The following is a 14,018-nucleotide window of genomic DNA, read 5'->3' as shown; positions in this document are numbered from 1 at the left end:
AAACACTTTAAATGTGAAACAGACAAGAAGGTAATAAGGTATTTCCCCTCCTGACACAGAAATATGGGAGAGCTTCAGCAGGGTGAATATATAGAACTGAATGGAAATAAACCGCATAGAAGTCAGTAGTGTATGACTAAAAGGGAAGTGGAATTAAGCCTTAAGCACCATATAAAGAAATCAAAATACAGTCATGGGGAGACTGAAAATAGAAAAGGGCCAGCCGTTAATTTAGTCTTTAATCTCCACCTCTCTGTTTCACTCCTCTCATTTACTCCTTGATCCAAACTTGTTCTGCACATGCCCAGTGCTTCAACTGAGGAAGAATCTTTCTATAATAATATCATCCCACCAAGGTTTTAACAATGTTTAAATAAAGTTCTTAATAGTATCCATTTATGCCTCCTGATAATGACCCTAATAACATTCTTTTACACAACTCTACTCTTAGGAATATTTCAGCATATTTATGGTTCATTTATATTATGAATTAATCACATCAAGTATATTTAACTGACTTACATTGTGGTAAAAAAAAATGCAAAAAAGTTACTTGTTTTAGAGCACTGTCAACTAAAATAACAGCTGAACAAAGGAGAATATTTCCTCTTCAAGCTGCTGTTTGAGAATGAAAATACATAGACTATATAATGCTTATCTACTCTATGCACAGATAATGCTATGTTGGTTAAAGAAACAGCTAAAACCTTTCACTAGGGAATATATACATATAACACGTGAAATAAATCTGAGAAATTCAATAATAACTTCGGACTTTCACAACAGATGTGAATACAGACATCAGATCTCTCATAAAGTCACTGGCCTGTCTCCCCATGATTTCCTTACACTCAGACTGAATCCAGCATGCCACATTTGGAGGCAAGGTTATCACAAGGGAAGTTACCTACCTGTGGAAAGGCACAGTTTGATTTACCTTTAATCTCAGGGATATCCAAAAATATCACATGAGGTTGGGATTCAGTTACAAAGAGGTAGAGAAGGGTTTTTTAATTAAATAGTTGTTAAAAATCTATCACTGCCTCATTTTTCCTCATCTGGAAAATAGGAACTCACTGGAATCATTACTTAAGGGTAAGATAATGATACAAAATGTCTAGTACTCTGAAAAATAAAGGTTTATACACGCAGGACAGAGTTGTAGACAATAATGCACATCAATATCAAAGACACATACAGGTCAGAAAGATATGCAAGGACTGTGACTTGCCCCACAGTGTCTGGCTTTGTTTCACACCCACACTCTTACCCCACCCCATGGAAACCAGATTATGACTCAAAACAGGTATTGGATTTGGTCTTCAAAAATAAATGGCATTTATTGACGGGTATGTTACTTACAGCCATGAGAATCGAATAGACCTCTGATTACATACATATAACACTTCAAGTCCATTACCATTTAATGAATCCCCTATTTTTTTGTGTGCTTGTTTCACATATATTAGTCTTGTTCTCCAGATGGCAAGCACCTTCAGGAATTAGACATACTTTATATTTCTCTCAAAGAGTAACCTTGCATACACCCCACATGTAAAATGTACTCTTTCAAAAATCTAGAGCAAGAAAGAGTGAAAAGGCTGAAGAGAAATAAAGGTGTATTCTGTGCTAAAACTTTATCTTCTATTTATTTTGTTATATTCTTATTCAGATGTAAGGCATGTATCACCTGGAGCTTCCCTTCCTCTTGAAATCTAGATAAGATTGCCTGGAACCCTCATTCCACTCCTGTTGAAGGACAAAAGTTCTCCTTCAGTTTTTAAAACTTCTATGTGTACTGATATTCTCATGGCCACCTTGACCCTAAATTTCTGCTTCTTCCATTTGGGAATCTTCCTGCCACCTGAGAGCTCTGCCCTGTATCATTCTAGACACGAAACTTGAAATTTCAGAAGAGGAGCTCTCATTTTTTAAAAAGTAATACATTTTACTAAAGATTTGGGGTGAAAGAAGAGTGAGAACTTTACTTGGCAATTTATAACATCTATTTAGTTTCCCCTAAAACTAGACATCGCCAAAGGCTTCTGCACCCCAGTTAGTCACCATTTAACTGTCTTGTCTCTCCCTACTCCTCACTCCTCCCTAATGTGTGTCTACTTTTCCTCTTTACACCTAACTCTTAGTCATCTTTTACATAGATCTAAAAAGTGTTCATTATTGCCTTGATTTGTGCAACATTTTGGTCTTATGGGATATTTTTTTCAATAAAATGAAATGTCTCCATATGGGAAACTCGGCTGCAAATAAGATAACACAACTTTACTCTTATTTCATTAACCTAAATGTTTGCATAACACATATAGCCTATAATTTCTCTATATTAGCCATACCTTAAAATGTGGTTTAAAAGTAAATGATAAAAGGCTTTATAGTTTATAAATGAGTTCATTGTAATCAGTTTCTCAAAACTCACCTGAAAATACATGTTCACTTCTGTACAACTCACTGTAGATTCTCTCCCTTTTATGTGAGGGAATATAAATCTATTCACACTCTAAGACCAATTCTTGTCCACCAAGAAGTAGAGAGAAGAGTGTGACTCCCTCCCTTTAAAAAATACACTTCCAAAAAGTCATATACAACACTTTTCTGTTTCCATGCTATTTGATAGAATACGTCTAACCCTAACCCTCGGCTGACTTATTTGATTTTATCTGGCCAGTAGTAAGTCAGCAAATATGATGCAAGCAGAAGTTTGAAATGCTTGCAGACTTGGAGTTCTCTCTAGCTGGGCTTAGAACCCTGAGACCACCTTGTAAAACAGGCTCAAGCTATCCTGTTGGAGGATTTGAGGACATGTGGAAGAGAATTAGAAGCCCCAGCTAATAGCCTCTCCTATCACCCCAGTTAACCTTCTGCTTGACAACCACTAGACACGTGAGTGAGGCCTTCCTGGATCATCTGACTGCCAGCTGACAAGCTAGCTAACCACATAAATGAAAGAGCTCAGGCACGTTCAGCCAAGCTAGCCCAGACCACCGCTGAGCCAAACCATAGAATTCTAAACCAAGTAAATGGTTTTCGTGGTTTTAAGCCACCATTTTAGAGGCGAAAGTTAACAGAAACAACACCACTGACCAGAACTTAAATTACGTTTCTATACATAACTGCCAGGGAGGCTGAGAAATACAGTTTATTCTCTATGATCGCATGGCCAAATAATATGGAAATTTCTATTAGTAATGTAGAAGGAAAACAAATAATGAGGTACAGTTACTGTTTCTAACAACAAACAAACATGTTCATACTTTAAGCCAGAGAAATTTTCTAGCTCTTTAAGGCTTAAAACACAATCTTGGTTTTGTAAGTTTTGGTCTCGCATGCTTTCAGCCACATGAACAATGAGGGAAAAGGGATGCCCCTGTGAGCTCTAGTTAGAAACTCGAAAATAATTTTGATTAGCCTGGCTTGGGTCGTTTCTTTTCATTTTCTAGTTTCGTAAGGAGAAAGGTTTTTCTCTGAATTTTTTTCTTTTCTAATATAGACAATTTAGTGCTTTTAATATCTTACTAAGGACTGCTATACCAGCCTCCCACAGTTTTGATATGTTGTGTTTTCATTTTCATTCAGTTCAGAATACTTTCTAATTTCCCTTTCATTTCCTATTTGACCTTAGGTTATTTAGATGTGTGTTATTTAGTTTCCAAATATTTAGGGATATTCCAGAGATTACTCTGTTATTGCTTTCCAATTTTATTTAATGATTATGGTCAGATAACATACTCTACATGACCTGAATTCTTTTCAATTTACTGAGGCTTGTTTTATGGTCCAGAATTTGATTCATTTTGATAAATGCTTTGTGTAGACTAGAAAAATATGTGTATTCTGCTGCTGGAGTGCTCTGTAAACATCAATTAAGCCAAGTTGGTTGACAGTGCTGTTTTAACCTCTATACTTATGATTTTGTCAGTTTGTTCTATTAATTATTGAGAAAGGGGTATTGAAATGTTTGCCTACAATCTCGGATTTTTGTATTTCTCCTTTCATTTCTATCAGTTTTTGACTTGTAGAGCTGCACAGACTCTGTGGTTTGGTACATAAATGTTAAGAATTTACGTACCAAACCCTTTTGATGAATTGACCTGTTTTGCAATGTGACCATCTTTACCCCGGGAAACACTTTTACTTTAAAATCTATATTTTCTGATATTAATAAAGTCACTCCAGCTTTCTTAGGATTAGTGATTGCATAGTATATCTTTAATCATCCTTTATTTTTAACCTATGTGTGTCTTATATTTGAAATGTGTTTCCTGTAGGCAGCATATAATCCTTTGGCAGGGTCTTACTTTTTTTTAATCCAATCTTCCAGTCTCTGACTTTTAAATGGAGTATCTAGAACATTTAAATTTAATGTGATTATTGACATGGTTAGTTTTAAATCCATCATCCTGCTATTTTCCTTATATTTGTTTCAACTGTTTGTGTTCCTCATTTCTGCCTGCTTTTCTTTATTTTAAATTTTCTAGATTCCATTTTATCTTACTTTCAGTTTATTAGCTACAGCACATTGTTTTATTATTTTTAGTGGTCTCTTTGAAGTCTATGGTGTATATCTTTATCACAGCCTACCTTGAAGTGATTAGCTTTGGTAATAAGAACCTTACGATATTATAGTTCATTTTCTCTCTTCAAACATTGTGCTATTGTTGTCATACATTTTAATTGTAAATGTATTATAAACATTTTAATACAGCATTATTGCTTTTGTTTGAACTGCCAATTATTTTTAAAGAGAATTAAATAATCAGATAAATCTTATATAATTACCCATGTAGCTACTCTCTCTGGAGCTCTTCAGTTCTTTGTGTAAATTCATGTTTACATCTGGTATCATTATACTTCTGGCTGAAGGATTTCTTTTTAACATTTCTTATACTGCATGCAGGTCTGCTTGTGATGAATTCTTTCATTTGTATATATTGTAAAAAATTTCTACTTTCCCTTTATCTCAGAGAGATATTTTTACTAGGTATAGAATTCTATGTACACCATTTTTTTTATTTCTGTGTTTTAAGTATGTTGCGTCATCGTCTTTTTGCTTGCGTTATTTTTAATAGGAAACTCTTATCATCTTAATGGTTTTTCCTCTGTAAATAATTTATCTATTTCCTCTGGCTGCTTTAATATTTTACCTTTATCATTAAAGAGAAAATTATCACTAGTTTGAAGCAATTCAATTATGATGTGCTTTTTGCAGTTTTCTTCATGTTTCTTCTTCTTGGCTTTTCTTGAGTTTCTTGGGTTGGTGGTTTTTTTGGTTTTCATTATACAGTATTTAGAATTTTTCAGTTATTATTTCTTCAATTTTTTTTCTGTCTCTATCTTCACTCTTCCTCTTCTTTGGGCACTCCAGTTATACATATATCACAACTCCTGAAGTAGTCCCACAGCTCACTGATGTTGTTTCAATTTTTCTAAATTATCTTTTCTCTATATGTTTAATTTTAGATGGTTTATATTGTTATGACTTCAAGTTCATTACTCTTTTCTCCAATGTACAAGTACCATTAATCCCACCCAATTTATTTTCATTTTACACATTGCAGCTTTCCTCTCTAGATTTTTGATTTGTATCCTATTTGTACCTTGTATGTCTCTATACAACTTTTTGAACATCTGGAACATAGTTACAATATCTGTTTTAAGGTACCTGCCTGGTAATTCTAACATCTGTGTTAGTTCTGGGTCACTTGTGATTAATTGATTTTTGTCCTCATTATAGGTTTTATTTTCCTGCTTCTTTGCATGCCTGGTATTTTTTTTTTTTTAATTGGGTGCTAGATTTTGTGGACTTTCTCTTTTTGGGTGCTAGATATTTTAGTGTTCCTATAAATATTCCTGAGCTTTGTCCTGGGATGCAGTTAAGTTACTTGGAAACAGTTCCTTTGGGTCTTGCTCTTAAGATTTATTAGGTGGTCCTGGAGCAGTGATTAGTCTAGGACTATTCTCTACTCTTGAGGCAAGATATTTCTGTGTACTCTATTGGATATCCTGTGACTCATGAGGTTTTTCTAGTTCAGCTAGTGGAAACAGGCACTATTCACAGCCTTGCATGAGTGCTTAGCACGATTACATTTAATTCTTTCAGGTTCTTTCCCCAGCCTCACACACACGCAATAACTGATAGTCAGCTGAGGACTTAAGAAAGATACTCTATAGAGCTCTGGGATTATCTCTCTGTGCTGCTCTCTCTGCAAACTCTAGCCACTTTGGACTCCCCACACTGTCAGCTCCACCTCTTCAACTCAGAGAATCCCCTGAGCTCTACCTCCCACTCTGTTCTTTGGCCTGGAAATTCTCTCAAGGTAAAAAGCCAGAAGATTAAGCATGTGCCTATTTCCTCTTTTCCTGATATTTTACTAAAATAGGAATTTTAAAAATTGTAATCCATAATTTTAATGATTAATTTAAAAATTATAATCCATAATTTTAATGATTAGAGAGAGCAATAGAGAACAAATAAATTTTCCCAAAAAGTTTCAAAGACAGAGAATGGAAGGAAGAAATATAAATGAATATTGACAATACTCTCAACTAGTAAGAAGCTACAATATGGTTGTCAGGTGAGTTGTATTTCTAAAACAAGAAAACTGATTTTTCCTACAGAAAGGAAAACCTTAGCCTTAAGGCTCTGAAAGCCTTAAGGTTTACAAGTGATAAAACACTGAAAAAAGCAGGATAAGTTCTGAAATCAGAACAGTGGCTCTCACCTGGGGGTGATTTTGTTCCCCAGAGGACTTTTAGCAGTGGCTGGGGACTTTCTGGTTGTCACAATTGGGAGAGGGGTTCTACTACCATCTGGTGGGTTGAGGCCAGGGATGCTGCTAAACATCCTACAATATACAGAACCGTTCCCCACAACAAAGAATTATCCAGCCAGAAATACCCATCGTGCTGTGGTTGAGAATCCTGAATTAGAAGAGTTCTACAAAACAAGTATTTAGAGTTCCAATTCCCTTTTTAATCCTACACAGCCAGGTACACTCCTATTCCATGGCGATATTGGTCTTATTGCCAAAAAAAATTAAGATAACCAGCTCCATTATATTAGACCATCAGCAGTGGGTGAACAGATAGGACAGAAATTGGAGGATTAAGTGAGAGTGTATGTACACCCTCACCCCTTGCCACCACTCCACTTCTCTCACACTGCCTTCTAGAAAGCCAGGAGCCAGACTTATTTTCCATTTAGGACCAAGGAAAAAAAAAGGGGGAAGAAATAATAATCTATAAGGGAAAGGAGGAATGCAGAGAAGAGAAATATAAGAAGTCATCAACCAATAACAAATAAAACACTGCTATAACTATTATCCCCAGAAAGTTATGGTAAAAGTTGCATTCATTTAAAAACATAGAATGGGACTTCCCTGGTGGCGCAGTGGTTAAGAATCTGCCTGCCAATGCAGGGGACACGGGTTTGATCCCTGGTCCTGGAAGATTCCACATGCCATGGAGCAACACCACAACTACAGAGCCTGTGCTCTAGAGCTCACGATCCACAACTACTGAGCCCACGTGCCACAACTACTGAAGCCCATGCGCCTAGAGCCTGTGCTCCACAACAAGAGAAGCCACTGCAATAAGAAGCCCGCGTACCACAACGAAGAGTAGCCCCTGCTCGCCACAACTAGAGAAAGCCCGTACACAGCAACGAAGACCCAATGCAACCAAAAATAAATCAATAAAAATAAATAAATTTATTAAAAAATAATAATAATAAATAAAAACATAGAACAGAAAAAGCCTTAGGAAGCAACCTGTGAAGGAAAGAACTATTGAATATTAAAAATACAAGAGGCAAAATAAAAATCTCAATAAAAAGACTAAGATAAAGTTAAGAAAATTCTTCAGAAAGAACAACAATAATAGAAGAAAAATGACATAAAAATATAGAATTTCCAGAAGGACAAAAAAAAGAAAAATGAGGAAATTATCAAAGCATTAATACAGCATAAATGTTTTTCCTTACATGAAGCCACAGTTTAAAAAGGCTCACCATGTGCTAGCAAAATTAATGGGTAAAAAAAGAAACTACAGTAAGGTACAATCTCATGAAGCATTCAAATATCAGAAATAGAAAGAAGACACAAAAATTTCTAGAAACCAATAAAATAAGTCACATATAAAAGAAATATAGAATATCATTGAAGTGTTCTGTAATATTGCTGCAACCCATAAAACTATATCCTACCTTCCAAATTATAAATAAAATTGTCTTCAAATTATTGGACACGATACCTTCTAAATTATGAATAAAATTATTTTAAATTATTGGAAGCAATACCTTCTAAATTTAACTCCCATTCTCAGGAAGGTACTGGGACATAAGATACCAGCAAATGAGAAAGTCGACAATAATAGCAACAAGAATGCAAGGCATGGGATCCAGGAGATGGAGATTCAGGTATGTGGCAAGTCCATGCTAATAGCTGAGCAGGTAGCCCAGAGGGCCATTGGTCCAGACTAGGTCCAAAAGATGGAACATTCTGAGAAGAAGGTGGGGCTGTACAGATGATGTCATCTGTTATACCTGAGCATGTCAAAAAAATTTGTTTTTATCTTGTAGATATGCAAGCAGCAGAGATGTCAGCATCTTGGGGGAAAAGAAAAAACTAGTGGTATATATAACTATTACTCTGTATATGTCACACTGCTAATGATTAAACAGTAGGTAGTAAACTCATCAAAGGATTGACCATCCAACTTTCTTCAACCTTCTAAAGCACCTAATGGCTGCGTAGCAGGCACTGGCAAAGTGGAAATGCCAATCCTTTGCATCCCAACCCAGGATTTCCAAGGTTCTGGATGTGCCTTCTCCTCTCTTTTGCTTCCACTCTAGCCACATGGCCTCTTTTCTGTTCCTTGAACACAACAGGGATACCCACAGCTTAGGGTGTTTGCATAGGCTGCTCTCTCTGCCTGGGTCCCTCCCTACAGACTTCCAGACAACTAACCCCCCTCACCACCATCAGGGCTCAAATCAAATGTCCCCTTCTTAATGAGCCCTGCCTTGACTATGTATCTAAATGGCAGCTCCCTTCCTTCAAATGGCACTCCTGAGGCCTTTTACTTTGTCCTGTTTCTTCCATATCAATTAACTTAGTAAAGAGATTTACTTATTTTTACATTGACTGATGATTACCTTCCCCCTCTACTCCCCAAACCACCTGACAATGTAAAGTCCATAATAGCAGCAGTTTTAGTCATTTTCCCATTTGGGAAATGAATGACTCTTCATTTCACACAGCAGAAGAAACTGGATCTTAGATCAAGTTACTTCTTGAGGGCCAGACAGTTAGCTGGACAAATCCATGCTCATAACCACTGTGCTAAGTTCACTCTGCTTGTGATAAGCTACAAACGTAACAGCAGCAATGGCAAGAGTGCTAGACCTAAGGAAGGTCAAGGCCATGGCCAATACCTGTGAGGAGCTGGACCCACAGTGGAAGAAGCAGGTTAGCAGTCCAGTTACTAATTTGTAAATTTCTCTGAACTGCCCCGATGTTTGCTAATGGGTGCTGTCTACTACCCAGTGACCACGCTCAGGATCTCTCTACTCTGGACCATACTGCAAAAGTCTGCTGTCCCAGGCTATGTAGCAGTGGTGGATATGCACAGTCAATTGTGTAACAATTGCAACAACGAATTTGGCAGGAAGATTAGTGACAACACGAAAGAGTAAGACTGCAATCATTATCCTAGTCAGCTTTCTCACCCATCCTCTACATTAAGAGATGGAGTTCTATCATGGTGACTCGAGGCATCAGATAATCCATACGTGATTTCTTTTATGTGTGTGAAAAATATCACTTAGAGATAATGACGTACGAGTTAAAGATGAATAAATTAGGTGAGAACAGTCAATATGTATTAGAGGTTCTCGATGTAATAGACACTACATTTTAAGTAATTCAAAGCAACACTTTTAAAACAGGAGAAATATCTGTCTTCTTAAGCACTCATTTGGCTGGTGGTAGAGGAAAATCTAATGTTCTGTAGATTACATCTCCTCACAGAACTCACTAAAAGCCAATGAGGTTATGTGGACGTTGCCAAACAAAGTAAGAATTTGAAAAGCAAACTCAAAAGTTTAAGAACGGGAAGTCTGCCCTGGAAATTAAATTAGATTTTTAGGGTTTTGTTTGAACAGAAATACAAATGAGGGCAAAAAATCTTTTAATTAATGAGTAGATTCTTTAGAATAATCTTTTCTTTTATAGAGATGACTACAGATTTTTTTGAATAGAAATTCTTCAACTCCTACTCCTCCTTGCTGGAGAACTCATTCATTCATGCTGTTATCAACAAATGTTTGATCACATACAACCACACACTATGTACCCTGTGAGTTGCATGAGGTCATAGTATGCGAGCAATACCTCTCAGTTTCTACCAGTTCTTCCCTCAGAATTGCCAGCATTGCCCAGGAATTGTATGCAGAATGACACATGAATTGATCACCAAGTACTAGCAGTTCTAAGCAATGCCTGTAACGCACTGCTCTCCCCTGACTTGGCACACCACCATGCCACTTCCGTGCTCAAAGATATTCAAGAGCTCCCTATTGCCTACCGAACAAAGTCCAAATTCCACGATGTGACCCCAATATGCCTTTCTAGTGTCATGTGACACTACTACCATACCTCAGTGATAGCCCCAGAGTCTCTACTGGAAGGGCTTGATGGCAGCAATCTGGATGGCACTGCTGCTCAGGGATTGTTCTGTAGCTACATCTGCATAGCAGAAACACTATTCTTCTTTAGATTATTAACCAATTTTTAATGGCCTTATGGAGGACAACGGTAGGAAGAGAAAAGTGATAATATGGGGTGAGGGGCTTGATGTCTGCGCCCCTCACCCCACAGAAGGCAATGTCTTCTGTCTCCACTGTCCATCTAGTATCATGTTTCCTGCAAATAACAATAGTTTTGCTTCTTTTTTGACATCCGTGATTTTATTTTGTTCATTTTGTACTCCTTTCAACCTCTGTTACAGCTTTGAACAGAAGTTATAAGAGCAAGGATCCTTGTTTTGTTCCTGATCTTACAGGGAAAATGTTTAACATTTATTGTTACGTATGATGTTAAGTTTCTTTGAAGATGCGCTTTTCAGATTGAATAAGTTTTCTTCTGTTTCTAGTATGGAGAGGGTATTTATCATGAAAGTGTTCTGAATTTTTTCAAAAGTTTTTCAACACTTATTGAGATTATTATGAGATTTATGTTGTTTATTGCACTAACTGATTTTCAAATGTTAAACCAGTCTTGCATTTTTGGAATAAATGCCAATCGGTCATGATGCATTACCTTTATTATATATTTCTGGATTCAATTTGCTAAAATATTGTTAAGATATTTTACATCTATGTTCATATGGAACATCTGACTTGTTCAAATGGACTTGTTTTTAAATGTTTTGTCAGGTTATGAGATTAAGGTTAAGTAGCCCTCATTAAACACTCTGGAAAGTACACATTCTTCCTCAGTTTTCTAAAAGAGTTTACGTAGGACTTACATGATTTATTCCTTTATGCTATTGGAGAAGTCACCAATGAAGTCATCTGGGCCTGAAGTTTTCCTTGTTGAAAGGAAATTTGAATTCTGATTACAAATTCAATGTCTTTATAGGAAGCTATTTAGGTTTTCTATTTTTTCTTCTGTTAGGTATGTATTAATGTTCTGTTTCTTTTTGTGTTCGTTTTATATTAATTTGTCTACTTCACTTAGGATGTCAAATTTCTTAGGAGAGAGTTTTTCATAATATTCATTAGGATCCTATATAGGTGTTTGTAGAATGTGCTGTGATGTCCCTTTTTTTTATTTCTGATATTGGCAACTTGTTTTTCTCTTCTTTCTACTGATCAGTTTGTCAATGTTATTAATCTTTATGGAAAAAACACGACTACTGAGTTTTTTCATTTTCACTATTGCTTGTCCAATTTCTATTCGGCTAATTTTGTCTTTTCTTTTCCCTTTTGCCTACTTACTCTGTGTTTAGTTTGTTCTTTTTTCCTCCCCATCATCAGTCTTCTGGCTCAGAAAACAATCAGCTTCTCTCAGTGCCTGGCTGCTACTTGCTGATGCAGTCATTTTGCTGTTCATCCCCACTTGTCTTTATTGCCTCTCTTACCTGTTTCATAAGAGACTTAAACTATCAGAAAATAAGTGGGTGTGGAGTGGGTGTAGGGAAAGTTGAGTGAGTACAGTTGAATATTGTGGTGAGTAGGTGAAAGTGGAGGAAAGGACAGTCACTGACGGTGAAATAGGTTGAGAAAGAAGGAGAAGGAGAAGGCATCACATAGGAAGACAAACAACAAAAGAGCTTGGGCTTACACTTCTGCCATGTATTCTATATATTCAGTTTAGGTTAGGCAATACAAGTCAAAAGAGGCTCCAGGGGAATGAGGGACAATGATTACATGGCCACAGAGTTTGTGAATTTCTCCAAATCCCAAAATAAAAACACAACTAAAAAGCAAAACCAGAAGAAGCCAAGAAAAATATTTATAACAGAACTAGGTGACCAACTATCCCTAGAAACCCCCAAAGAGAAGCAAGTGCAAAAAAACCAAGTCACAAGACATGTATGGCATCAGTGTCAGCGTAGGACAAAGCAGATAGAAGTCAGAGGGCATCTGACTTTTGAAAGACCTGAAAACTCGAACCCCAAGTGCAGTACACTTGAGAACGTTTGGAGAACGGGTGACTACAAGTGGGAGGGGTACTGCTGATCCAAAACAAGTGATGGCGAGCAGTCTACAGTGGGAACTGAAGGGATTGGAGTAGCCTAGCTTCTGGGAACTCTCAAAACTGATGGACCAGGGCACACATCCATGGCAAGACCCCACGCTGAGGAGACACTATGGAAAGTGGATGGGCAGAATGCTGTTTAAAAGAATATGCTTAAAGACAGAAATTCTGAGGCTGGGGTGGGTTTATCACTGGCAATGAAAAAAATTCAATCTTTCCAAAATTTATTCCTAGATAATATTAGTAAACAATACATTTCAGGAAGGTTAAATTTTATTTACCAGTCCCTGAGTGATTCGTTCATTCACTATTATGTAACCTTGATTAGCACAGTGCCAAGTACATAAGGGAATCCCCTAAATACTTGTTTATTGACTGGATAAGTTATTTAAAAGTAATTGTTATAGCATTGAAATGTGCTCAGGAGGTACTTCAAATATTAGAGAACTATAAATCACAAGTTCTACTCGGTTTTGGTAGATTTAGTAATATCTAGAATAGGCTCTGAGAAAATATTTACTCCAAATTCTCCTTCATTCAAATGTAAAAATAAAACATATTCAGTTTTAAAAATACTTGTCTCAAAGAAGGATACATACCTTTTTGAAATACTGAAAATTTTTGAATATACAAACCTATATCCAACATATGTTTAGTATATTCCAAAGTTGAGTCCTTTGACTGCCTATGACCAAATCAATCAGACCTATAGAAATAAAAGTCCCTGAAGGACAAGCCCAGGAATCTTCATTTTTAAAAATTTCTATTGGTGATCCTTATGAACACTAAGATTTAAGAATTAGCTCTTTAAGTACTTGCTACCTATTTTGTCACTGCATTATCAGTTCCTAGGGACTCGCTGTTACTCTCTTTTCTTCTTAGTCTTGTATCTCATCAAATTATTGATAGGTCCATCACTGAGCATCAGAGAAACACGGTCTTTCTGAACCGATTTAACACTGGAGCATTTATATTATTAAGCATCTAAATGTAAGCTCTGGAAATAGCCTGGTTTTAGCATTTCAAAAAAAAAAAGCATCTATGAAATACCTAATCATTTGCAGCTGCTGGTGTTTCTAAGGAAAAAATGTGTATATCTCTATTTGTCTATGTATGTATCTGCCTATCTACTTATCTACCTGTCTATCTATTTATCTATCTTTATACAGTATATTCTCCCTGCTAGGAGCTCATCAGCCCTAAGAAGTGGACCCTGAGAATTACTCCATATTTCTAATATAG

General features: G+C 36.4%; 1 protein-coding gene across 1 annotated transcript in view; it reads right to left on the bottom strand.

Moving 5' to 3' along the window:
• The window catches only part of USH2A (usherin), an 815,986-nt gene that overhangs the window by 651,788 nt on the left and 150,180 nt on the right, over window positions 1-14,018 (bottom strand).

The sequence above is a fragment of the Phocoena sinus genome, chromosome 1, assembly GCF_008692025.1.
Source record: "Phocoena sinus isolate mPhoSin1 chromosome 1, mPhoSin1.pri, whole genome shotgun sequence".
Classification (NCBI taxonomy): domain Eukaryota; kingdom Metazoa; phylum Chordata; class Mammalia; order Artiodactyla; family Phocoenidae; genus Phocoena; species Phocoena sinus.
This window is presented reverse-complemented; position numbering and strand designations above follow the sequence as displayed.